At 43.2% G+C, this 26,650-nt stretch overlaps 1 protein-coding gene across 26 annotated transcripts in view; it reads right to left on the reverse strand.

Moving 5' to 3' along the window:
- ST3GAL6 (ST3 beta-galactoside alpha-2,3-sialyltransferase 6) overlaps positions 1-25,911 on the reverse strand; it is a 120,757-nt gene extending 94,846 nt beyond the window's left edge. For 13 of the 26 annotated variants that reach the window (XR_010318691.1, XR_010318692.1, XR_010318693.1 and 10 more), the window contains exon 1: positions 25,719-25,911. The gene's annotated coding sequence lies outside the window, so the exon portion shown is untranslated. The other 13 variants (XM_023559041.2, XM_064273077.1, XM_064273057.1 and 10 more) reach the window with 12 other exon arrangements.
- Between the last annotated feature and the right edge of the window lie 739 nt (positions 25,912-26,650).

A 26,650-nucleotide genomic window follows, 5' to 3' on the forward strand; every position in this document is an offset into this window, starting at 1 on the left:
AGTCTATTGGAACAGACTTCTACGGCCTCTCCCACCTCATCTCCTCAAACTGACTTTTGAACGTTATGCTCTACTAACACCAATCTTTGTGCAGCCTCGATCATACTGACACGGTTCCATGCCTCGGTGCCTTTGATCACGCTGCTCTTACTGTCTGGAATGCTTTTCCTCTCCCCGTTTTCCCCCTCCTCCCAATAAGCTGGAATCATCTCTCTTCAAGGAGAGCTTCCCTTTCTATCCCCCACCCTGCATTTGGACGAGGATAGAGGAAAGCCTAAGAAAAAAAGCGTATGTAAAGTTGTTTCAAGAACAGGCATTTTAAAACCACAAAGACCCAGACTAAAAGTTTTTAAATGAACATCTAGAAAGAGTAGTTTTTACTTCTTAATCCACCTCCATTGAACTGATTCTGACTCATAGAGACCCTGTAGGACAGAGTAGAATGCCTCAAAGGGTTTCCAAGGAGTAGTTGGTGGATTCGAACTGCCAACCTTTTGGCTAGCAGCCATGCTCTTAACCACTGCACCACCAGGGCTCCATTTTACCTCTTAGCCCTAGTTTATCCTGAAAAACTCATAGCCCTGTTCAACCAACAGGCTGTCTTGCCCCAACTGAACTAAAAACACAAGTGCATGGGCATACTCACACTCACAGACACTCACACTCACCGATAATCACACTGGTTGGGTCCCTCCATTGTGTACCCATAGATCCCTATATAATAGCACAGCACCTGGCACATGATAGATGCCCAAATATGTGTTCCTTTTCAATGAAAAATAAAGAAATAGAACAACATAGATAGAATAAAACAGTCCAAAACAAAGACAGGTAAGAAACAGCCTTGAGTAGATACTAAAGCTAGATAAGATCAGTCAGAAAGACCTTCTAAAAAAATAGAGAAAGTTAATTTTTATCTATTTAAAGAATAGAGTTATAGTAATAGCTACAATCGTAGGGTTGTAATAATGGCAGATAACATTTTATGAAATGTTTGCTATTTGGCAGAAACCATGCTATACTATTTATCTGTGAGTTTTTATTGTTGTTATAAAAACTGTATGTAGACATTATTTCATATTTATAGATAAGGAAAATGAGGTTCAGAGAAGTTAAGGCAACTTGCTCAAAGCCACACGGATACAGGCCATGAAGCTGGAAAATGAGCCCGGGTTATATGACCTCGGTTGGATGCAGAAGTGTGGAATGGAAGAAGAAAGGCCGTGGGTGCCAAAAGAACAGCACAAGCTAAAACACCAGGAGGCTCGTCTTGGCTAAAGGTTCAAATAAGAGAGTGACCAAAAGTTAGCACCATGAGGTGGCGGGAAGCATCAATCCAAAGAAATTTCCTGGATTTTTAAGCAGAAGAAAATTTTCATAACAAAGACCATGCTTAAGGAATGTTTTCATGAAAGGTACACGTACAAGAATATTGGTGGTCGGGGTGGAGAGCTTGGGTAGATTTCCCTAAGTCACCGGGGCGTGATTGAAGCATAAGAACCGCCCCCACTGTTTAACTATTTGCTGCAGAGTCACCTGTGACCCACGGCCACCCGTTGTATGTCAGAGTAGAATTGTGCTCCATAGGACTCTCAGTGCGTGACTTTTCAGAAGTAGATTGTCAGGCCTTTTTTCTGTAGAGCCACTGGGTGGGTTTGAACCACCGATGAGTGCAAACCATTTTCGCTATCAGGGCTACCTTATTTATAGCATAGTTGGGGTCAAACGAGGGTAATGAGGTAAATTACTTTGACATTTACCTGAAATATTGGTTCACAAAGATCATTTATGTTTTTAAAAAATAGGCTCGTTTAACTTTCAGAATCTACCAATTAAATAAAATTCTAGGTTAAATGATTTGCTGTTGATGAAAAGGAGTTACAAATCCATTCACAGACTAACTCCAACGCCTGGATTAGCATCTCATTACACCTAAATGCATTTAGATGCAATTTTTAGATGCAGTCATAAATCATCCTTAAAAAGAAATCAGGGAATTAAAAAACAAAAAACTCTGATCTCTTTTTATCCTTTGACTCTATGCCAAACATAGAAAATGTACACAGCCCTTATCTCTACACCCTCCACCCATCAAAAAAAAAAAAAAAAAAAAACCATCAAGGACTTTTATATATCAAAGAATTGCACAAGATTTTAATAATGTGCCTGTGACTTCCTTCAGTTATGATATTTGCCTAAACATTTGTAACACAATATTTCCTAAGAAGCAAACTCCACCAAGCTCTCAGAGACTGGGTTGATAACCTTTCCAAGGACTAGAATCTGAAAGGGCTGAGGGGAGGACCAGTTGTCATCAGGTTGATTCTGACTCATGGTGACTTCCTGTGTGTCAGAGTAGAACTGTGCTCCATAGAGTTTTCAATGGCTGATTTTTTTTTTTTCCCAGAAGCAGATCACCAGGCCTTTCTTCCAAGATACCTCGTGGTGGACTTCAACCTCCAACCTCTGATTTGGCAGCCTAGCACATTAACTGTTTGCACTACCCAGGAATCTGTCGGGGGTAGGGGAGAGGGGACTCCATAAAATCAGCTCAAAGGCAGGAAGGCTGTGTGTACATAGCATCATGTTCTCGTGGAAAATGAGAAAACAAACCTAAAAGGCAGAACTTTTATATCTTTAGATTTTAAACACTGCAATACTGAATATCTCTATTAATCAAGGGGCTACCCACTGTAGACATCATTCTTTATGAGAAGCTTTGTTACTAGGAGCCCATCCTGTCACCTACCTTGTGCCAACGCCTCCTTCTCAGTTCCCTCTGCTGGGAGTTCCTCCCTCTCTCCTCCCAGCTCTGGCAATCTTGAGGAAGAGGGCATTTCCCCCCAGGATACTTGTTTGTGTCTCAAACTAGGTTAAGTGATACCTAACGGAAATCTAAAAAAAAATCATAGTAAGTAGTGTAATTTAAGCACTAAAATCTCTGTTTACTCAAGGGTTTGAAACTACATCTAAAGTAGGGGACTTAACTCTTTTGTTACCATTGGCATAGACAGTATGCCACTCACATTTTATGCCTCTGGCCCTCAGAGGCAGTGTATTATTCAGGATCTAAGGCATCGAGCATCAGGTGGGTCCCTTTGGAAATGTGTAAAGCTCATCGGAGGAGCTGGAGCCTCACCGTCCTGTAGGTTGAGCATTCTATCAGGTAGTGATTCCTGGATATGTTAGTTTTATAAACTTTTGCCTTTTTTTCCTTTACTTCTGTGAGATAAGGCCTGCAAGCATAACTCCGGCTTTCCTGTGTGATAGTTAGGGAGGCCTGAAGGGCTTGTTTTGGTTTTTCTGTGTCATATTTAGAAAACGAGAGGTTCCCCATGTAACCTAATGGAAAGGCACCTGTGATCAATTATTTATATAGCTCTTATTGTTACATTGTCATACCACAGGTCGGTGGTGCCAGAGTGCCACTGGCCTCATTTTTGGCTTGTATTACCAGATCACATTTCTCAAGATCCAGATTAAAACAAACAAAAAAACAAAACAAACCTTTTGCCGCAAGTTGATTTTGAGTCATAGTAACCCTACAGGACAGAGTAGAACTGGTGGATTTCCAAAGGGTTTCCAAGGAGCAACTGGTGGATTTGAGCTGCCGACCTTTTGGTTAACAGTCACGGCTCTTAAACACTTCATCACCAGGGCTCCAATATCCATATTACCAACCCAAAAGTTAAATACACTCAAATTAGTAAACATGCATTCCAATACTGAAAACACATGCTATCGAAAAAAAAGAAGAAAAAATGTACTAACAAAATTAAAGACATTGTACTATTAAAAAGAAAAATGATTTTCTGTTATTAAGTCCTTGCCATGCTTATTTCCTCAGTAATGTAGCCACAGGCCTGATTAGCCCAACTCAAATTATCATAAATTATGAATTATGAAACACTAGTAACATTTTACTATAAATGAAAACATATTTAAAAGAAATATATCCATCTAGTGGTATACAAGTACCTTCATTGTTAGCATAGGTACGCTATTTTTAGAAAGAAAAAAAGGGGCATTTTTATTAGGAGTCCCTGGGTGGCGCACGTGTTAAGCACTCAACTACCAGGCAAAAGGTTCAGGGTTCAGACACACTCAGTAGTGCCTCGGAAGATGGACCTGGCAATCTGCTTCCAAAAGGTCACTCGTGAGAACCTTACACACCAGCTCTCCTCTGCACACATGGCGTCACCGTGGGTCAGAACCAACTCAATGGCAACGAACCACAATAACAACGACATACAAACATTCCACACGGTTGAATTCACCTTTAGCCCATTCTATCCACTGGGGAAAACTTTTGAGATGGCAAACTGATGACACTGTAAAGATCAATCGTATTAGTTATAAAGATGTTTAAACTCAGCTAGTATATTAACACTGTGACTTAATCAGTGCACAGTCATTTGTCAAATCTTTGATGCATCTATAATATGCTAGACACTGTTAACAGGTACAGACACAGTTGCTGCCCCTGCAAATAGAAATATGTTCTAGATTTTAGGCCAATACATCAACCATAAAGAAACAGACAAAAGGAGAAATGGGTGAGTTGTAGTTAAGTATGTAAACTACCAAATAAGCACAGCATCTGGCTAAAGGATTTCAAAAAATTTTCTCTCTGTTACAGATTAAATTGTATCCTCCCAAAACATGTGTTGGAATCCTAACCCCTATACCCGTGGATGTAATCCTGTTTGGAAATAGGGTTTTCTTTGCTATGTTAACCAGATCATACGCAAGTAGTTGAGTTCTAAATCTACTCACTTCTGAGCTAAAGAAAGAGCAAAACAGACAGAGACACACACATACAAGGAGAAGAGGAAGACAGAGGAGAGAGACAGATGGATTGCTGGCAGCTACAAGAAGCTGAAACAGACAAGGAAGGACCTCCCCCTAGAGCCAAGCCTTGAATTTTGACTTCTAGCCTCCTGAACTATGAAAAAATTAATTTCTGTTCTTTAAAGCCATCCATTTCCGGTATTTGTGTTACAGGAGCACTAGGAACTAAGAAACTCTTAACAATTATGTCAAGTTACAGAGAGTCATATACTGGCAATGAAACACTCTGGAATCAAAGGATAACTGATAAAATGCTGGGACCTTCTGTTAACGTCTGATACAACAGTTTTGTTTTGTTTTTTTCTTTTAAACTAGGAAATATCAACTTGGACATAAACTTTTATGATTTCAGCTTTACTCTAAGACTTCCAAGATCATATATAAAACAAATAAAAATGAATTTTCTCAGGCATGGTCTATTCCCATGACAAACATTATAAGAATTCTGTACATTTTCACTCAGACTGTACTCTAACACAGCATGAGCCCCCCGCTTAGCAGACGGTACAGATGGCAGGCCACGAGAAGCTAAGCGAAAGGAAAGGCAACACCTTTGGGTTATTTTAGAATATTACCTCTTACAACAAGAATTGCCTTGCAAAAGGTTATCAACTGAGATTTAATTTGACTAGATAATTTAACTTTTAATATCTGGTTCCGGATATCACCAGCCAACTTATAAACTTCTTAGAGACCACTAGATATCCAGTCTGAAGAGAGGTTGAGAAATCAGAACTACTGATGGAAAGAGGTTTGTTCATAAAGGTGAAAATAAAGGAGAATATGGATTTATTTCAGAGAATAAAAGGGATACTGTCTAGGGTCCTCTGCGTTCTGCCTCTCTGTGGGGCCTGGTTGGTGTCCTAGCCTAAGGAAAAGTGGGGGAAATCAGGGATGGCCAGTCACCCAAGAGAATGAAATCCTACTGCCCACTGAGTGAAGGCTGAGTTGTTAGCTGTCATGGAGTTGTTCCCCGACTCATGGTTGCATATTAGACCACTGTGATCCATAGGGTTTTCATAGGCTGATTTTCAAAAGCAGATCACCAGGCCTTTCTTAGTTCATCTTAGTCTGGAAGTCCATCTAAGTCTGTTCTGCATCACAGTAACACCCAAGCCTCCCCTGATAGATGGGTGGTGGCTACATAAGGTGCATTGTCTGGGAATCAAACTCAGTCTCCCGAATGGAAGGCGAAGAGTCTACCACTGAACTACCACTACCCCCATGAAGACCAAGTTACTCCTTGCTTAAAAACCTCCTGTGGCATCCCATTCTAATTGAAATGCAATCCAAACTCCTTTCTAAAACTTGAAGGCTTTACATAATCTCCCTCCTGCCTACCTCCTGACTTCATCTCCTCCTACTCCCCCGTGCCCTCTTCTCCAACTACCAGTTTTCCAACTAACCACACTCTTCTCACATTGAGTTTCCTTCATTGTCTTAAACACTCCACATTCATGCCTGTCTCAGGGTCTTTACAGCTGCTGTTTCCTCTCCTGGCTAATCTTCAATTCACTCTTCCTCCTGATCTTCACTTGACTGGCTCTTTTTCATTCACATATCTTAGTTCAAATATCCCTTCCTCAGAGAAGCTTTCTCTGACTGAGCTAAAGTAGTCTCCCCCTTCCCCTCTCTGCCACACCCCCGTTGTATTGTCTTTGCAACACCTATTCTATCTGAAATGTCCTTACTTGTTTATTGACTGTCTTGCCCTCAAAAACATATGCTCTATAACAAACAGTAGGGGGTTTGTCCTGTTCAATGCTACATCCTATTCAATGCAACACCTTCTGTTACATGGTGGATACTTAGTAAATATTAGTTGAACTTGAAAGTCTCAATTTAGGGGTGACCGTGCAGGAACTCACCAAACATTCACTGCCAAATCATTCTCTGCTCCCTTGTTGCCTCTGTCCCCTGGGCACAATGACCCATGGCCCACAGCCACAGCAACTCCAAGTCTGCTCCTACAACCTGTGGAAGGTTAGAGTGACCCCAGCACCTTTGGAGGAACATTCAACTTCTTTCCGATCTCCTCATCTAGAGCATTTAGTCTTCTTATCTCCTAAAGAGCTTTTCGTTCCTAATGAATAAACAGTAAATAATGTTTAAAGAATCCTTCAAAGACCAGCATTAGATGCAACTGAACAAAATGATGCCATCTGCATCCAGGTGTGGGGGTGGGATGGGGAAAAGAACCTTTTCACATAAACAGCTTCTCAGTGCTTATGATGAGAAAATTCCCCATGGGCTGGGTGCTTTCCTAATAACCAATGAGTGGGAACATGCTGAGGACACATTCATTCTTCCTGTCTTAGTCTTCTAGTGCTGCAATAACAGAAATACCATGAATGGATGGCTTTAACAAAGAGAAATTTATTTCCTCAAGGTAAATTAGGCTAAAAGTTCAAATTCAAGGTGTTAGCTCCAGGGGAAGGTTTTCTTGCTCTGTCAGCTATGGAAGGTCTTTGTCCTCAATCTTCCCATGGTTGAGGAGCTTCTCAGGCACTGGGACCCTGGGTCAAAGGACATGTTCTGCTCCTGGTGCTGCTCTCTTGATGGTATGAGGTCCCTAAGTCTCTGCTTGCTTCTCTTTCATGTCTTGAGAGAGAAAAGGTGGTACAGGCCATACTCCAGGGAAATTCCCTTTCCCTTGGATTAGAGAGGTGACCTGAGTAAGGATGGTGTTATAATCCCACCTTAATCCTCTAAACATAGAATTACACTCACAAAACAGAGGACAGGAGGAAGGGCTAAGGCGACTAAGTAGTCAGGCACTTCCGGCTATCCCTCTTACAACAAAGACCTGAAAAAAATGAGTTAAATAATTATATATATGACAAGCTAGTAGCCCTGAACATCAAAGGCAAAGTTAGAAAACAGACTGAGCTACAGGGGGAGGGAGAGACGGTTCAGAAGCGGTGAGGGGTTGCCAGACTTGAATCACCGGGAACCTTCTGGGCCCATTCCGTGGAGCAACCACGGTGGAGCTGGCAGTAGCATGCTGGACACAGTTTCTTCAGGGAGAGACAGCGAGCCCCACAGCCTACTCACAACTCCAGAACCAGAGAGAACGGCACTTTCAGCAAAAACTAAGTACTTGGTTTATTTTACTGCACCCCCAGCCCCCAAGATGTCTTCAGTGGCTGTCGATTTTCTTGGGCCTGAGATAGGCCCTGCTGCATGTCTTGAGCCATTCTTCCAGCCTTGGAGAAGGAATAAATTAACAGCTGGGGGAAAAGATAATCTGCCAGTTCCACTAAGCTGGAGTGCTCAGGACAGAAACAGCACCTCTCTAGGCACAAACGGTCCATGTACTTTCACCCTTGGATGGACCTGTGTAGGCCCATTTCAGGAGAACAGAACAGGCCCTTGTTGGCAGACTGCAACTGTTCCAGCCGTGCAGTGTAGAGGTGGATGTCTGAAGTTTGACACCACTTTGCCTATTAAACAGGGTCCTCATCTACCCACATAGCAGGCCTAAGGACTGGTGGCTCTACGTGCGTCACAGAGCCTCCCAAAACAGGGTCCCAAGATAAGAGGTGCCTCCCAGTCCCTACAACCAAAAGCATTGGATGCCTATAGTAGAGCTTCAGAACCCACCCATGCACTCTAGGGAACAGGGACAAGCTTGTCTCACATTCAGGGGATGGTTGTCAGCCCCCTGCCTTGTTCACAGCATGACCACCCTGCTGCATTCGGACACCTGTACCTACACCAATCACCCCTGCCCCTCTAAGAGTGTAGGACAGAGCCTGTACCACACACACTTGATGACCAACGACCTAGACACCTGAGCTGAATCCATACAAGGTAACACCTCTAGCCACCTCATGACAGGACGTTAGAGCTTCAAATGCAAAAAATAATCGAGCTAGCTCACTCAAGCAGCCTATTTGGGTATATCAAAACAAAACAAACAAGAAGCTAGGATACAATGAGCAAACATAAAATTAACTAATACAATAATTTATAGATGGGTTGGAGACAACAGTCAGTATGAGACCACATAAAGAAGCAAACCACGATTGCTCCAACAAGCTCTCAAAACCAAGAATCAAGGAATCTTCTGGATGAAGGTATCTTCCTGGAAATACCAGATGTAGGATACAAAAGATTAAGATACAGAACTCCTCAAGACATCAGGAACAAGATCAGGCAAAACGCAGAACAAGCCAAGGAAAACACAGATAAAGCAGTTGAAGAACTTAAAAAGGTTATTCAAGAACATAAAGAAAAATTCAATAAGCTGTAAGGTTCCATAGAGTCACCAATCAGAAATCCAGAAGATTAACAATAAAATAACAGAATTAGATAACTCAACAGAAAGTCAGAGGAGCAGAACTGAGGAACTGGAAAGCAAAGCTACTGAGACTGAAGAAAAAACACTTGGCACCAATATACTTGAAGAAAAATCAGATAAAAGAATTAAAAAAAAAATGAAGAAACCCTAAGAATCATGTGGGACTCTATCAAGAAAAATAACTTACAAGTGATTGGAGTACCACAACAGGGAGGGATAACAGGAAATACAGAGAGAAATGTTGAAGATTTGTTGGCAGAAAATTTCCCTGATATTGTGAAAGATGAGAAGACATCTATCCAAGATGCTCATCGAACTCCATATAAGGTAGATCTCAAAAGAAAGTCAACAAGAAATATTATAATCAAACCTGCCAAAATCAAAGTGAGAATTTTAAAAGCAGCTAGGAATAAACAAAAAGTCACCTACAAAGGAGAGTCAGTAAGAATAAGCTTGGACTACTCAGCAGAAACCATGAAGGCAAGAAGGAAATGAGATGACGTATATAAAGCACTGAAGGAAAAAACTGCCAGCCAAGAATCATATAACCAGCAAAACTGTCTCTCAATAGGCGTCTGGGGTCTTAAATGCTAGCAAGGGCCATCTAAGATGCATCAATTGGTCTCAACCCGCCTGGGTCAAAGGAGAATGAAGAACACCAAGGACACAAGGTAACTGCGAGCCCAAGAGACAGAAAGGGCCACATAAACGAGAGACTACATCAGCCTGAGACCAGAAGAGCTAGATGGTGCCTGGCTACAACTGGTGACTGCCCTACAGGGAACGCAACAGAGAACCCCCGAGGGAGCAGGAGAGCAGTGGGATGCAGACCCCAAATTCTCACAAAAAGACCAGACTTAATGGTCTGACTGAGGCTAGAAGCATATGCCCCCCTGAGCTTCTGTTGGCCCAGGACAGGAACCATTCCCGAAGCCAACTCTTCAGACAGGGATTAGACTGGACAATGGGTTGGAGACGGATGCTGGTGAGGCGTGAGCTTCTTGGATCAGGTGGACACTTGACAGTATGTTAGCATCTCCTCCCTGGAGGGGAGATGAGAGGGTAGAGGGGGTTAGAAGCTGGCAAAATGGACACGAAAAGAGAGAGTGGAGGGAGGGAGCAGGCTATCTCATTAGGGGGAGAGCAATTGGGAGTATGTAGCAAGGTGTACATAAGTTTTTGTGTGAGAGACTGACTTGATTTGTAAACTTTCACTTAAAGCACAATAAAATTTTTTTTTAAAAACTATCTCTCAAATATGAAGGTGAAATTAGGAGATTTCCGTATAAACAGAATTTTAGGAATTCGTAAAAAACAAACCAAAACCAGAAGAAATACGAAAGGGAGTTCTTTGGTTAGAAAATCAATAATATCAGATATCGACCTAAGACTAGAACACAGGACAGAGCAACCAGATGTCAGCGCAGATAGGGAAATCACAAAAATAAATCCAGATTTTAAAAAACGCCCAAAACAGGGAAACAGTGATGTCATTATGTAAACGAAGACAAAATTAAACAATAAAGATGGACTAAGTAGTCACAAATCTTTCATATGCAGAGGACGTCAAGGCGATATAAAGAAATAAAAGTTAGGTTTAAACGTAGAAAAATGGGGTAAATATTAAGGTAACCACAAAGCAGACTAACAATCCTACTTATCAAAATAAAATACAAGAAAAAAATAAAGACTCAGTAAAAACAAAATCAACAACAACAAATGAGATGAAAAGACAATATATAAACTCCTCGGCACAAAAAATTAAGTGGGAAAAGAAACTGTCAACAACACACAAAAGAAGACATCAAAATGACAGCAGTACACTAATATACCTATCCATAATTATGCTGCATGTAAATGGACTAAATGCACCAAGAAAGACACAGACGGGTCAGAATAGATTAAAAAAAAAAAAATGATCTGTCTATATGCTGCCTACAATAGGCACACCTTAGACTTAGACACAAACAAGCTAAAACTCAAAGGATGTAAAAAATATATCAAGCAAACAACAATCAAAAAAGAGGAGGAATGGTAATATTAATCTCCGACCAAAGAGACTTTAAAGTTAAATCCACCACAAAGGACAAGAAAGGATACTATATAGTGATTAAAGGAACAATATACCAGGAGGATATAAACATATTAAATATTTATGTACCCAATGATAGGGCTTCAAGATACATAAAACAAACTCTGACAGCATTGAAAAGTGAGATAGACACCTCCACAATAATAGTAGGAGACTTCAACACACCACTTTCAGTGAAGGACAGAACATTCAGAAAGAACCTCAATAAAGACACAGAAGATCTACATGCCACAATCAAACAACTTGACCTCATAGTCATAAATAGAACATTCTACCCAACAGCAGCCAAGTATACTTTCTTTTCCACCACATATGAAACATTCTCTAGATAGGCCATACATTAGGTTACACGGCAAGCCTTAACAGAATCCAAAACACTGAACTATTACAAAGCATCTTCTCTGACTATAAGGCCATAAAAGTAGAAATCAATATCAGAAAAAGCAGGGAAAAGAAATCAAACACTTGGAAACTGAACAACACCCTGCTCAAAAAAGACTGGGTTATAGAAGACATTAAGGAAGGAATAAAGAAATTCATAGAACCCAATGAGAATGAAAACACTTCCTATCAGAACCTTTGGGACACAGTGAAAGCAGTGCTCACAGGTCAATTTATATCAATAAATCCCAATGCCGTCGAGTCAATAAATACACACGTACAAAATGAAGAAAGAGCCAAAATCAAAGAATTATCCCTATAACTTGAACAAACAGAAAGACAGCAACAAAAGAAAACCTCAGGCATGTGAAGAAAGTAAATAATAAAAATCAGAGCAAAATTAAATGAAATAGAGAACAGAAAAACTGAAAGAGTTAACAAGACCAAAAGCTGGTTCTTTGAAAAAATTAATAAAATTGATAAACCATTGGACAAACTGACAGAAGAAAAACATGAAGGATGCAAACAACCTGAATAAGAAATGAGATGCGCAATGTCACAACAGACCCAATGAAATTAAAAGAATCATATCCAATTACTACGAAAAATTGTACTCTAACAAATTTGAAAACCCAGAAGAAAAGGATGAATTTCTAGAAACACGCTACCTACCTAAACTAACACAAACAGAGGCAGAACAACTAAATAAACCCATAACAAAAGAAGAGACTGAAAAGGTAATATAAAAACTCCCAAGAAAAAAAAGCCCTGGCCCAGAAGGCTTCTATCAAACTTCAAGAGAAGAGTTAACACCAGTACTATTGAAGGCATTTCAGAGCATAGAAAAGTTGGAATACTCCCAAACTCATTCTACGAAGCTAGCATATCCATGATACCAAAACCAGGTAAAGACACCACAAAAAAAGAAAATTACAGACCTATATCCCTCATAAACTTAGATGCAAAATACCTCAACAAAATTCTAGCTAACAGAATTCAACAACATATCAAAAAAATAATTCACCATAACCAAGTGGGATTCACACCAGGTATGCAGGAATGGTTTAACATTAGAAAAATGGGGTTTTTTTGGGGGGGGGGGTTATCATATAAATAAAGCAAATGGCAAGAACCACATGATCATATCAATTGATGCGAAAAGGCATTTGACAAAGTCCAACACTAATTCATGATAAAAACTCTCAGCAAAATAGGAATAGAAGGAAAATTCCTCAACATAATAAAGGGCATTTATACAAAGCCAACATCATCCTAAATGGAGAGAGTCTGAAAGCATTCCCCTTGAAAACGGAAACCAGACAAGGATGCCCCTTATCACTGCTCTTATTCAACATTGTGCTGGAGGTCCTAGCCAGAGTAATTAGGCTAGATAAAGAAAGAAAGGGCATCCAGATTGGCAAGGAAGAAATAAAAGTATCTCTATTTGCAGATGACATGATCTTATACACAGAAAACCCTAAAGACTCCTCAAGAAAACCACTGAAACTAATAGAAAAGTTCAGCAGAGTATCAGAATACAAGGTAAACATACAAAAATCAGTTGGATTCCTCTACACCAACAAAAAGAACATCGAAGAGGAAATCACCAAATCAATACCATTTACGGTAGCCCCCAAGAAGATAAAATAGGTAAAATAGGAATAAATCTTACCAGAGACGTAAAAAACCTGTACAAAGAAAACTACAATACACTTCTGCAAGAAATCAAAAGAGACCCACATAAGTGGAAAACCGTACCTCACTCATGGATAGAAAGACTCAACATTGTAAAAATGTCTATTCTTCCCAAAACGATCTATAGATACAATGGAATTCCGATCCAAACTCCAATGACATTTTTTAATGAGACAGAGAAACAAATCACCAACTTCATACGGAAGGGAAAGAGGCCCTGGATAAGTAAAGCATTACTGAAAAAAAAGAACACGGAGCGGGGAGTCTCACACTACCCGATTTTAGAACCTATTATATCGCCACAGTAGTCAAAAGAGCCTGGTACTGGTACAACAGATACATAGACCAATGGAACAGAATTGAGAATTCAGATGTAAAGCCATCCACATATGAGCAGCTGATATTTGACAAAGGCCCAAAATCGGTTAAATGGGGAAAAAACAGTCTCTTTAACAAATGGTGCTGGCATAACTGGATACCCATCTACAAAAAAATGAAACAAGACCCATACCTCACACCATGCACAAAAACTAACTCAAAATGGATCAAAGATCTAAATATAAAATCTAAAACAATAAAGGTCATTGAAGAAAAAATAGAGACAATGCTAGGAGCCCTAACACATGGCATAAACAGTATACAAAACATTACTAACAATGCTCAAACACCAGAGAGGAAACTAGGTAACTGGGAGCTCCTAAAAATCAAACACCTATGCTCATCCAAAGACTTCACCAAAAGAGTAAAAAGATTACCTACTGACTGGGATAAAGTTTTTAGCTATGACATTTCCAATCAGCGTCGGATCTCTAAAAGATACGTGATACTGCAAAAGCTCAACAACAAAAAGACAAATAACCCAATTAAAAAATGGGCAAAGGATATGAACAGGCACTTCACTAAAGAAGACATTCAGGTGGCTAACAGGTACATGAGGAAATGCTCACGATCATCAGCCATTACAGAAACGCAAATCAAAACTATAATGAGATTCCATCTCCCTCCAACAAGGCTGGCATTAATCCAAAAAACACAAAATAATAAATGGTGGAGAGGTTGTGGAGAGACTGGAACACTTAAACACTGCTGGCGGGAATGTAAAATGGTACAAACACTTTGGAAATTGATTTGGCACTTCCTTAAAAAGTTAGAAATAGAACTACCATAAGATCCAGCAATCCCACTCCTTGGAATATATCCTAGAGAAATAAGAGCCTTTACACTAATAGATATATGCACACCCATGTTCACTGCAGCACTGTTTACAATAGCAAAAAGATGGAAGCAACCAAGGTGCCCATCAATGGATGAATGAATAAATTACGGTATATTCACACAATGAATACTATGCATCGATAAAGAACAATGATGAATCCGTGAAACATTTGATAACATGGAGGAATCTGGAAAGCATCACACTGAGTGAAATTAGTCAATTGCAAAAGGACAAATATTGTATGAGACCACTATTATAAGAACTCAAGAAATAGTTTAAACGCAGAAGAAAATATTCTTTTATGGTTACGAGAGTGGGAGGGAGGTAGGGAGGGAGTCGGGTATTCACGAATTAGATGGTAGACAAGAACTATTTTAGGTGAATGGAAAGACGATACACAATACAGGAGAGGTCAGCACAACTGGACTAAACCAAAAGCAGTTTCCTGAATTAACTGAACGCTTCGAAGGCCAGCGTACCAAGGGCGGGGGTTTGGAGACCATGGTTTCAGGGGACAGCTAGACCTTTGGCATAATAAAATCTATTAATAAAACATTCTGCATCCTGCTCTGGAAAGTAGCATCTGGGGTCTTAAATGCTAACAACCTAACCTAGCCTAAATGCTAACAAGCGGCCGTCTAAGATGCATCAATTGGTCTCAAGCCACCTGGAGCAAAGGAAAATGAAGACCACCAAGGACACAAAGTAATTATGAGCCCAAAAGACAAAAAGGGCCACATAAATCAGAGACTACATCAGCCTGAGACCAGAAGAACTAGATGGTGTCCAGCTACAACCAATGACTGCCTTGACAGGGTACACAACAGAGAACCCTTGAAGGAGCAGGAAAGCAGCGGGATGCAGACCTCAAATTCTCGTATAAAGACCAGACTGAGACTAGAAGTACTCCAGAGGTATGTTCCCCAGACCTTCTGTTAGCCCAGGACAGGAACCAATCCCAAAGCCAACTCCTCAGACAGGGATTGGACTGGACTATAAGATAGGAAAAGACACTGGTGAGGAGTGGGCTTCTTGGATCAAGTAGACTCATGAGAGTATGTGGGCAGCTCCTGCCTGGAGGGGAGGTGAGAAGGCAGAAGGGGACAGAAGCTGGCTGAGTGGACACTGAAAAAGAGGGTAGAGAGAAGGAGTGTGCTCTCTCATGAGGGGGAGAACAGCTAGGAGTATATAGCAAGGTGTATATGAATTTTTGTATGAAAGACTGACTTGATCTGTAAACTTCTAAAGAACAATAAAAAAAAAAAAAAAAAAAAGTGGAGGACAACCACACAATACCAGGAATCATGGCCTAACCACGTTGATACACACATTTTTAGGGGGGACATAATTCAATCCGTGACATTCCACCCTTTGGCCCCCCAAAAGTCACATCCTTGCAACATGCAAAATATATTCACCCCATCATATCATAGCAAAAGTCTTAACTCTGAATCCAAAATCCAAAAATTCTTCCTCATCTGTGAAGTCTAGAATAAGGGTAGAAGAGGCACAAGCTAGACATTTCCATTACAAATGGGAGAAACTGAAGGGAAAGGAGGCCAAACAGGCATCAAGCAAGTCAGCAGAACACCGTATAGTAGCCCTCCAAGCTTTGAAAATAATCCTTTGTTCTCCGAGACAATTTACACAATAACCCTGCTCTCCAGCCTCTAGGTATTGGCCACACGCTCTGGATTTTGAGTGGAGCCCCATCCCACTCCCCTGCCCCTGGGGCCCTGGGCTTCAGCTCCGCCTTCCAGGCCCACTGGGACAGCAACTCTGCTCCGTCAGCTTTAGACCCACTATACTCCCAGTCCATCTGAGTGGCAACTCCACCCTTAGAAACACCAGAGGTCATGGCTCCACCCTTTGAAACCCCTGAGGTCATGACCATACCTTTTTGAGACTGAGGCAGCTAGGCTTCTTGTGTTGTCTCTTCAGATTCTGCTTCCTGGTTTCTTGGCCTCTTGGCCCCTGGGGCCTCGTGCCCACATCTGCCCTACTGGGGCAAGTGTTCCAAAGCTCTGTAGCTCCACCGATAAGCGCCTAGAGGCACCCTACTCCGCTAGGAAGCCTCCTGCGCAGCGGCACTCAGCTCTCTAGCTCCATGGGTCTGCTCCAGCACCATCTCACGCTGGTCACCTGGTTCTGCTGCTGTTAGTTCTCTACTGTTGCCACTTCTCTGTGGCTGCAGGTTCTCTGCTGTGCTGACACTCTGCCGCTGTCGCAACTCTATCCATTCAGTTTCAAAACCCCTTCCACATTTTAGGTATCTGTTACAGCAGCAACCCATTCTCTACCAAATGCTGTCTGAGTCATCTAGTGCTGCCAAAACAGAAACACCAAAAGTGGACAGCTTTAACAAAGAGAAATTTATTTCCTCACAGTAAAGTAGCCTAAAAGTCCAAATTCAAGGCATCAGCTCCCAGCGAAGACTTTCTCTCTCTGTCAGCTCTGGAAGAAGGTCGTTGTCCTCAATTTTCCCATGGTCGAGGAGCTTCTCGGGCGCAGGGACCCCAGGTCCAAAGGAGGCGCTCTGCTCCTGGTGCTGTTTTCTTGGTGGTATGTGGTCCCCAACTCTCTGCTTGCTTCCCTTTCATCCCTTGAGAGAGAAAAGGTGGTATGGGCCACACCCCAGGGAAACTCCCTTTGCCTTGGATCAGGGAGGTGACCTGAGTGTGCGGGTGGCATTACAATCCCACCCTAATCCTCTCGACATAAAATTACAATCACAAAATGGAGGACAACCACACGATACTGGGAATCACGGCCTAACCAAGTTGATACACACATTTTTGGGGAGGGACATAATTCAATCCACGACACTTCCCTTTTGCAGTGGTCCAGGAAGGGGAAAGTCCCTGGTCAGATGCAGAAGGCTGTGGTAGCAGAAACAGAAGCTGGCCATTCCCACCTGGATAACCAAACACTCTCCAGGAAAAAAGAAACATGGACATAGGGAGGCACCCTAGCTCCCACTGTTCCTTCCTCTCACTTATCCTCATAACCTTACTCACAGAATCTCATTCCTTCTTAGCCCAGCTGGATGACAGCCGAGTTCCTTACCAAGTCGGAGACATTACTGCTTATTCATTGCTGAGAAGTCACCACACAGGTGACTTCTGCTACCCCACCACGGTGCAGGAATGATGCTTCTGACTCCCTGATATGGAACCATATTTAGAATTCCCTACTTGAACACTCTCATGGCCTATGAACACATTCCATTCTATACATTAAGCTCACTGCAAATCAAATATGTTTTTAACCCATAAGGGTTAGCTTGGGAACTGTGATGTGTGCTGTTACACATTATAGCTGGGAAAGACAGGAGATAGAGGTTAATTTCAACTGTGAGGGTGGAGATGTGGCCCTGAAAAGTCTTCTTCCAGGCAAGACATGAGCTTATTTAGCATCTCCATTGTGAATAAAAAGACAATTTCATGGTGTGCAGCTGGGAGGATGAATAAGAACTTCAGTGACAATATATTCAGAATAAAAAGAACTTTTGGAATACAAAACATCGGAAATAACACAACGTCCTGGATTTGGTCAGACACGGCACACGTAATTGGTTACATGAAAGATCTGAAGACAGAAGACACCTAATTGGTGAAAGTCAGAAGGGGTAAAAAGGAAAAGAAAGGCAAGAATGTTGATTACCTGTTTAAAAACCCAGTCTTAGGGGTAATTAGGAAGGTATATTCAGATTAAGATGTATATATCAACTGAGAGTGCACAAGGCAAAGGAGAAAGAGGTGCATAAGGAACTGAAGACTTTTTAAAGAATGTATGCTATGGAGTGTTAAACCATTGCGTGGGAGAAAAACTTGGTGATCTGCTTCTGTAGAAAATACAGCCAAGAAAACCCTACAGAGCAGTTTGACTTTGTAACATGGGGTCGTTCTGAGTCAGAATCAACTGGACAGCACCCAACAACAGCATGATAGGGAGGCTTCCTGGGATAGTATAAAGCAGAGGCGATTCAGACCATTATACGATCTATCATAAATCACCTAACTAGGGCTGTCTCAGTTTTTTAAACTATAAAATGGAGCAAAAAAAAAAAAAAAAATCTGTCTCATAGGGTCCCTGGGAAGATTAAATGAAATGGCATATGTGAACACACCGGGCTCATAAAGGGTGCCACACATGTGTTGTAGTTCCCTCACCTTCCTGTTAAGCATTGCCTAGAACGCATGTTAGATCTCCGGGTTCCAGCCCAGATGGAATCATAAAGTCTATGAAAGCCATCTGGCAATCCGCATGGTTAACAGATGATGCCTATCAGGGAGATGTGGGAAACACTGCGTTATTTCACTTCTCCTCCCAAAAGGTCCCACATGATGCAGACACTGAGAAATCTCCAACGGGAGAGAATGGCTGCGAAATTCAGTCCTGTGACACTGAGCTCTGGGGTGAGAAAACTTGAGAATGGCCCCATAGGGTTTTCTTGACCGACTGATGTTTTCTAACGCTGTGTGTCTGGATGGCACTCTTCTGCAATACTGTCTGCCCCTTTCTGAAAGATTTTTCCAAGATTGCTACTAATTTTGGGTTCTAAGTGCAAATAGGATATTTCCAACAAAACTAGTGAAATGTAATCAAAACAGCACATCCATTTTACCAAGCCATTAGAACAACACATGGTACAATCTGAGACTAGGACACTCAGGGGCTACAGTAAAAATAACTGTTCAAGGAAAGGGCCATCACGCAGTGAATGAAGTCACACTCCAGCACACCAATGAACAAGAGCACATTAAGAAGCCAGGTCAAGGTAATACAAGCACTTTCTAGAAAAGTTGTCCTTATAAACCAAAGTTGCCATTATTTAAAGTGCTGCTGAGGAACTTAGCCTTAGTCAGAGAGGACAAACTAACCAACATTACCTCAGGGTATCTGTTTTGGAGATCTTGGTATGAAAAGCCATCTTCAGTGAGAGCAATTAAGGAGCCACAGGAATGAATCTACAAATGTCAAATCAGCATGACTTCAATGGAAAATATCCTGGCAGTCTGGCCAGATAGTCCCAAATATTTAGCACCTCCATGTAAATAAAAAGACAGTTTCATGGTTTGTAGCTGGGAGAGGAAGTTGGAAGACGGCAAAGTCAAATATCCCAATAGCGTAATAGAGGTGGCCATCAGAGACCTGGAGAGGAATTAAGCTACCAGAAGGTCAGGGTGGAGGTGGCCAGCACATGTACGAGGCTGCCGGGGCCCTCGGCCACAGAGGCCCATCTGCAAGGTTTCCTTAACCACCTATCTAATCGCAGTACTCAGACGCTCCTCGTAAAGCAAATATGACTGCTTAGTTGAGAATTTGGGAGTTTGGTTTCTGGTATTTAGGATGTTATCCTCCCCCCTCCACCTCTCACTCACTATTTTTAAACATTACCTTTGAACAGCAATCTCCACCACCATCCTACCCTCCCCTCACCCCCACCCCCGTGATCTACTGAAGACCCTAAGAGAAAGTGCTTTGAGTTTGTTCTTGGACACCGCTTTTTCTAGATGTTGTTTTACGCTAAAATAACAGCACACAGCAATGGAGTTGATCTCCAGAGCCAGCGGCCACAAAACGACAAGTTTCTTCTTTTTTATCTTGAAAATTAACTGCAACCCAAACATTGCAATTTTCTTAGTGCCACCCATTACATTCCCCCCAAACTGCGTCGGTGCCTGTTTTGTTAGGTATAGTTCTACGGTGGCGGGAAGAGGGGTTCTCCGAAAACTTTCTACGGTAAAAGCCAAGAACATTCCCGACCCCTCGCCTGCGTACAGACCCTTCCAGAAGAAAACAAGAGGGAGCCTGCAGTTCGTCAGCCTGGTCGGTTTCTCCAGCTCGCAGCCTTCTCTTTGACTTAAGAGGGTCCGCGAGCAGGCTCTTGTCGGCTCCCACTGGGGCTCCCCATCTCGTTCTGGCCCTCCAGGCGGCTCCGGGACCTCCAGCCACCGCACCCGGGCTGGCACAAGGGTCCCACCGCCCCCCGCCTCTGCCCTCCACCTCCTAAACCCAGGGGTGCCGCTGGGGCAGAGCGCAGAGGGCGATTCCTGAGGCTGCAAGGGTGTGCGGCGCGGCGGGCAGCTTAGTGCGGCCCCCTGCCAGCCCGCCAGCCTGCAGCCTCGGAGGCGGTAAAGCCCGTGGGTCTGGGCACACAGACCCCAGGCCACCCCGACCCTCCCTGGCCCGGCTCCGGAACCCCAACCTTCCACCCTCGCGATGCAAACCCGTTGCGAAGCCAGTGCTGGGAGTTACCCGCCGAGGCCCAGGCGTGAAGACCACAGAGGCGTCCCGGGGTCCGCGGCCGAGGACGGCCGCCTTCTGCGCGCTGCTAGCCCGCCGCTCTCCGCCCGCCCGCTCCAGCCGGCTGCTGCCTCTCCTGCGGCGCTTGTCGCATCGGGCCGCCCAAGCCCGGGTCTGGCGGGAACCGGAGGAAGGTGGCGTGGGTCAGGGGCGGCGTGGGCACGATTCATTCACCTGGGGCAGGGCGGGGAGGGGGACGGGAAGGGCGCAGCGCCGCCCGCAGCCCGAGGCGCCCACTAGCCTGCGCGCTGCCCGCCGCACCCGGGACCAAAGCCGAGGCGACTGCGCCGAGCGCCCCGGGAGTACGGGGAAGCTCCTCCTGCTCAGGGGCTGGCGCCAGATGCGCAGTGGTCGCGGCCTCCTCAAGTTCGCGGAGGAAGGTGCAATGCCGGGGGAGGCTGCTGGGATCCCCATCCCCCGGGGCCGTAAGGCAGGAGCGCAGCTGAGCCCCTACCTTTCGGGGTGGGGGGCGGACACCAAGCGCGCGCCCTCGCCGGGCGTCCGGGACAGGAAAATCACTGGGGAGGGAGGGCCGAGGAAGGCGGCGGGTGGCTTCCGGACAAGGTAGGAGTATCGATTTGCTTAGCCAAAAAGACACTGCCCTGCCATCCCGCCCTGATTTGTTTGGAAAGCTGCAGGAGCGAAGTGAGAAGCGGCCCGGGTGCTCCCAGTCCCCGCCCCAACCATCCCTTCCCCCTGGGCTGGCGTGTGGCAGAAGTAAACGCAGAGGTTTGGCGCACCAGGGACGGAGTGCGACAGGAGGCGATTGGTTCCTACCAGAAGAAAGGGGTGCTCAGAGTGATCCATAATTCCTCGGCTCTGCCGGTCAAGAACAATACATTTCGGTAACCCTGGTGGCGTAGTGGTTAAGAGCTAGGGCTGCTAACCAAGAGGTCAGTTGTTCGAGTCCACCAGGCGCTCCTTGAAAATGCTATCGGGCAGTCCCACAGGGTTGCTATGAATTGGAATCGACACCACGCAATGGGTTTGTGTTTTTGGTTTTTGGAGAACAAATGTGGGACGTACATTCTTTCTTTTCTTTTTAAAGTAGCGCTGGTAATAGTAACCCTCTCTGGGGAAAAAACATTAATAGTGTCCTCATACTTCGACAGCTCTGAATAGTTTGTACAATTTCAGTTGTTCAAATAATTCATTGTCTAGCAGATTCAGTTAATAGCTGCAGCCTGTAGGCACTGAGGAGTATAATCACATGCCATCAGATGACCCCAGAGAGCCTCAGACTGGGATCTAATTCAAAGCTCACCACGTGTCAATCACTAGAATAAAGTCCGTTATCTGTGATGGGCCTCCTGATAGTTGCCTTAATTATAATAACAGCCCTAGAAAGTAGCACTTTTTTATTTTACCAGTTTTCCTAATCAAAAAACTGAAAGGGTTCAGCTAAAAGAGGGAAGGCCAGAAAATCTGTATCCTTTGCTCTTTCTACAAATTGCTGTTGACATTGTTGTTGTTAGGTGCCCTGCCCTAGAGCCAGTTCCAACTTATAGCCACCTCATGCACAACAGAAGGAAAGACTGCCCGGTCCTGTACCATACTCAGAATCGAGGCTATGTTTGAGCTCATTGCTGCAGCCATTGTGTCAATCCGTCTGGTCGAGGGTCTTCCTTTTTTCCGTGACTCTCCACTTTACTAAGCATGATGTCCTTCTCCAGGGACTAGTCCCTCCTGATAACATGTCCAAAGTAAGTAAGGTGAAGTCTTGCCATCCTGGCTTCTAAGGAGCATTCTGGCTGTACCTTTTCCAAGACAGGTTTGTTCATTCTTCTGGCAGTCCATGGCATATTCAATATTCTTCACGAACATTATAATTCAAATGCATCAATTCTTCTTTGATCTTCCTTATTCATTGTCCAGCTTTCTCATGCATATAAGGTGATTGAAAACACCATGGCTTGGGTCAGGTGCACCTTAGTTCTCAAGGTGGCATCTTTGCTTTATAGCACTTTAAAGAGATCTTTTGGAGCAGATTTGCCCAACGCAAAGTGTCTTTTGATTTTTTGACTACTGCAAATTTTTTTTTTTCCGTGAGTGTTGACTGTAGATCCAAGTAAAATGAAATCCTTGACAACTTCAATATTTTCTCCATTTATCATGATGTTGCTTATTGGTCCAGTTGTGACAATTTTTTTTTTTTATGTTAAGGTATAATCCATACTGAAGGCCGCAGTCTTTGAACTTCATCAGTAAGTGCTTCAAGTCCTCTTCACTTTCAGCAAGCAGGGTTGTGTCATCTGCCTATCAGAGGTTGTTAATGAATCTTCCTCCAATCCTGATACTGCATTCTTCTTCATATAGCCCAGCTTGCCTTTGACCTAACCCACACCAATTTCGTAATTTTAGATGACTCGTGAGATATCAGGGTAATGAAAGGTATTTCGGGAAGTTGCCTATATGAGCTAAGTTTCCTTGAAGCTTACTTTGCTCTTTTAATTTGTCCTGAGTTTGTTTTTGACCTCTTGTTGGTGATCTACAAAATGAAATCTGTGCTACACCTCATCCTCTCTGACCTTCTCAGGTTCTTTGAACCTGCAAAACCATAAGCTGAGAGGGGAGGCTATGGCAGGATAATGCCTTCTGCTGTTGTTAGGTGACCTCTGCACTTCTTCAATTCAATAGTGGTCATGAAGCCAACTCTTCACCTGAGCTGGTTCAAAGTCAACCTCCTACAATGACCTATTTAAGAACTTGAGCAACTTAACCTCAGTGTACTTCCTTTTTGTCATCTTAAAATGAGATCTTACTACCTATCTTGAAGAGTTGTTAGAAGGATTAAAATAGTGATGACGTAAAGAATGCAGCACAGTAGATGGCATAAAATTATCCACTCAAAGAAGTCTAATACAGCCTGTAAAAATAATAACTAAACGTTAAGTACTATTCATTGTCCACCATGGGTCAGCTGTTTTCCATGCATCAAATTTCTTCCTCTTGTTCCCCCTGCAAATTGGTAGAAATGAAGAAATAGACTCAGAAGGTTAAATAATGTGCCCAAGGTCATGTCACCTATTGGTGCTGTGATTCAAATGAAAGTCTTATGTGACCAAACTCAGCTTTCTTTCCAGGATGCCACACCAATATGTCAGTATGTGAGGGGGGAGGCACTTGATCAGTGTTAACGTTTGTTTTTTTGAATGCAGGACACATTGTATGGGCACGTCATTGGACACTGTGGAAAATTTGAGGATTTCTGTGGATGTTGACAAAGTATTAAGCAGGGAGATGAGATTATAGGTGTTTAACCCTCTCTGGATCAGTGTTTTTGGTATTTGTTTTGGGGAAAACATCTTCACAATGTAAAGATTTGTAACTCAGCTGTCTTGTAGAAGATTTATTCTAATAAGATGAAAGGGAAGGGGCCAGGGAGTAGGAAAGGGCTTTGAGGACATGCAGGGCCTTTTAAAAGCCCTGAAGTCATACTATCAAGGCATTATACATATAGGGCTGGCCCTGTTTGCTTGGTGTGTTTTTCAATTATGGATGGTGCAATCTCTTTGAATTAAAATTATGTCGTTTCATGGCAATGGGGCTTCTGCGTACCCAGGAATATACAGAAGTCAGGCTTCCTGCACTACCGTAGGGTGCATTCAGCGTCTATAAGGTGCTCAGCTATTAACTAAAAAGTTGAAGGGTTGAGTGTACCCAGAAGTACCTTAGAAAAAAGGCCGGGTGATCTAGTTCTGAAAAGTCAGCCATTAAAAACTTTATGGAGCACAGGTCTACTCTGACACAGGTGGTTACCATGAGTCTGAACTGACTCAGTGGCAACTGTTTTTTTTAGTCTCCACAGTCTAAGAGTAAGGGCAAAGAAAGTTGTATTTCTTCCTCAGTCCCAAGGTAGAGCCTGTCTCTGAATTCTTATGTCCTGTCCCAAGTATAGCCATTTCTGGGGAGGCTTATTCATAGGGGTGTGTTCTCAGCAGGACAGTCACATCAGATTGTTGAACACCAGGACTGAGAGACTCATGAAGTTGCAAGAGGCCACTTTCTTATGACATGCCCTTATAAGTTAATAATAGAAGTTTTCTTTTTGTAATATTTCTCAAGGTTTGAGTTGTTCACTCTTAAAATCTGACTCAAGATGGAATTTAACCAAGCTAAACCTTTTTGCATACAATCCCTCCTCCAACTCTGGGGAGAAATCCTGCCAGCAGGTTGTCTAGCTATCTTGTGGTTTTATAGCCTATAAACAATTGTTTAAAGAACATGTGCATCTCAAAAAGAGTAAACCACAGTGCCCAAGCATTTTAAATCCTAACTTACAGCTATAACTGCCTACAGTGTGGAAAACTACTGTATTAGCAAAAAACAGTTTAGTCCTTTTAGGCAGAGGCATAAATCCTCCAGCATCTCCAGTCAGAGCAAGGTCAGGCTATATATTTGCATATGTAAATAATAACCAATATGGCAACTTTCCCAGTAGTGTGACTGCACAAAAGGGGAATTCAAGTCTACCAGAAAGATAAGCTACAATTTTGTACATGACTAAAAAACCAAAACCAAACCCACTGCCATTGAGTCGATTCTGACGCTTAGTGACCTTATAGCACAGAGTAGAACTGCCCCACAGGGTCTTGTAAATGAGAGTGTCTCCATATTCTACCAATCCAGAAGAGGTTCAGAGGTCTTAGTGGCTTGATTTCAAGTGGAGGGACTGCATGGAGGATAGGAAGCAGTCATGGTAAGCATGTTCTAAGCACATGAACCTGTAAACCTCTATATGGAGAAAGCCACAATTAAGACAACTGACAGAAAACAATTACAATATATTATAAAATGGGTTAATATTCTGAAAATATAAAGAATTTGCACAGGAGGCTCCCTGGCAGAGTGGAATACCTCCAGGCACTTACCGGTTGAGCTAGGCGTGCTGACCCATTGAGCAGAAGAGTTGAGTGCCTTCCAGCCGAAGCTTACTGGCAGAGTGGAATGCCCCTAGGCACTTATCGTTGGAGCTAAAAAGCTTTGGAACATTTGCCCCAGCAGGGCAGATGCAGTTGGTGAGGACCAAGAGGACAAGGAACCAGGAAGCAGAAACTGAAGAGACAAGGAACACAGGAAATAGAGCTGCCTCAGTCTCAAAGGGTGTGGCCATGACATCTCTGGTCTCCAAGGGTGGAGCCATGGCCTCTGGGGTTTCAAAGGATGGGGCCACAGCCTCCTGGTTTTCAAAGAATCAGATCTTCACCAACTTGGTTCCAGGGTATGGGGATGCCTTTCATGAATGCCACCAGGATGGGGCCAGATCCACTATCCAAAGCTAAAGGGGTGGGACTGCCATGCACAAGGGGCAGAACAGGGCCTGCCAGGGCTGAGTGGGTAGGGTCACCACTCAGATGGACTAGGAAAATGGGGCTGTCCAAAGGCAAAGGAGCAGAGTTGTTGTTCCAGTGGGCCCGGAAGGCAGAGCTGAAGTCCAGAGCCAAGGGGCCTCCACCCAGAATCCAGACAGTGTGGCCAACGCCCAGAGTCTGGAGGGCTCAGAGAACAGAGGATTATTTTCAAGGCCTGATAGCTAATGTACTGTGTTCTGCTGACTGCTTGGAGCCTGTTATCCCTCCTTTCCCTTCAATTTCTCCCATTCGTAATAGAAATGTCTAGCTTGTGCCTCTTACACCTTTGTACTTTGGAAACAGATAACTTGTATTCTAGATTTCACAGATGAAGAAGAATTTTTGGAATTTAGACTGGAGTTGATTTAAGGTTTTTGGAATGATATGATGGGGTGAAAGTGTTTTACATGTGGCAAGGACATGAATTTTGGGGAGCCAAAGGGTGGAATGTT

This window comes from Loxodonta africana, chromosome 20, assembly GCF_030014295.1.
Source record: "Loxodonta africana isolate mLoxAfr1 chromosome 20, mLoxAfr1.hap2, whole genome shotgun sequence".
Taxonomy (NCBI): Eukaryota; Metazoa; Chordata; class Mammalia; order Proboscidea; family Elephantidae; genus Loxodonta; species Loxodonta africana.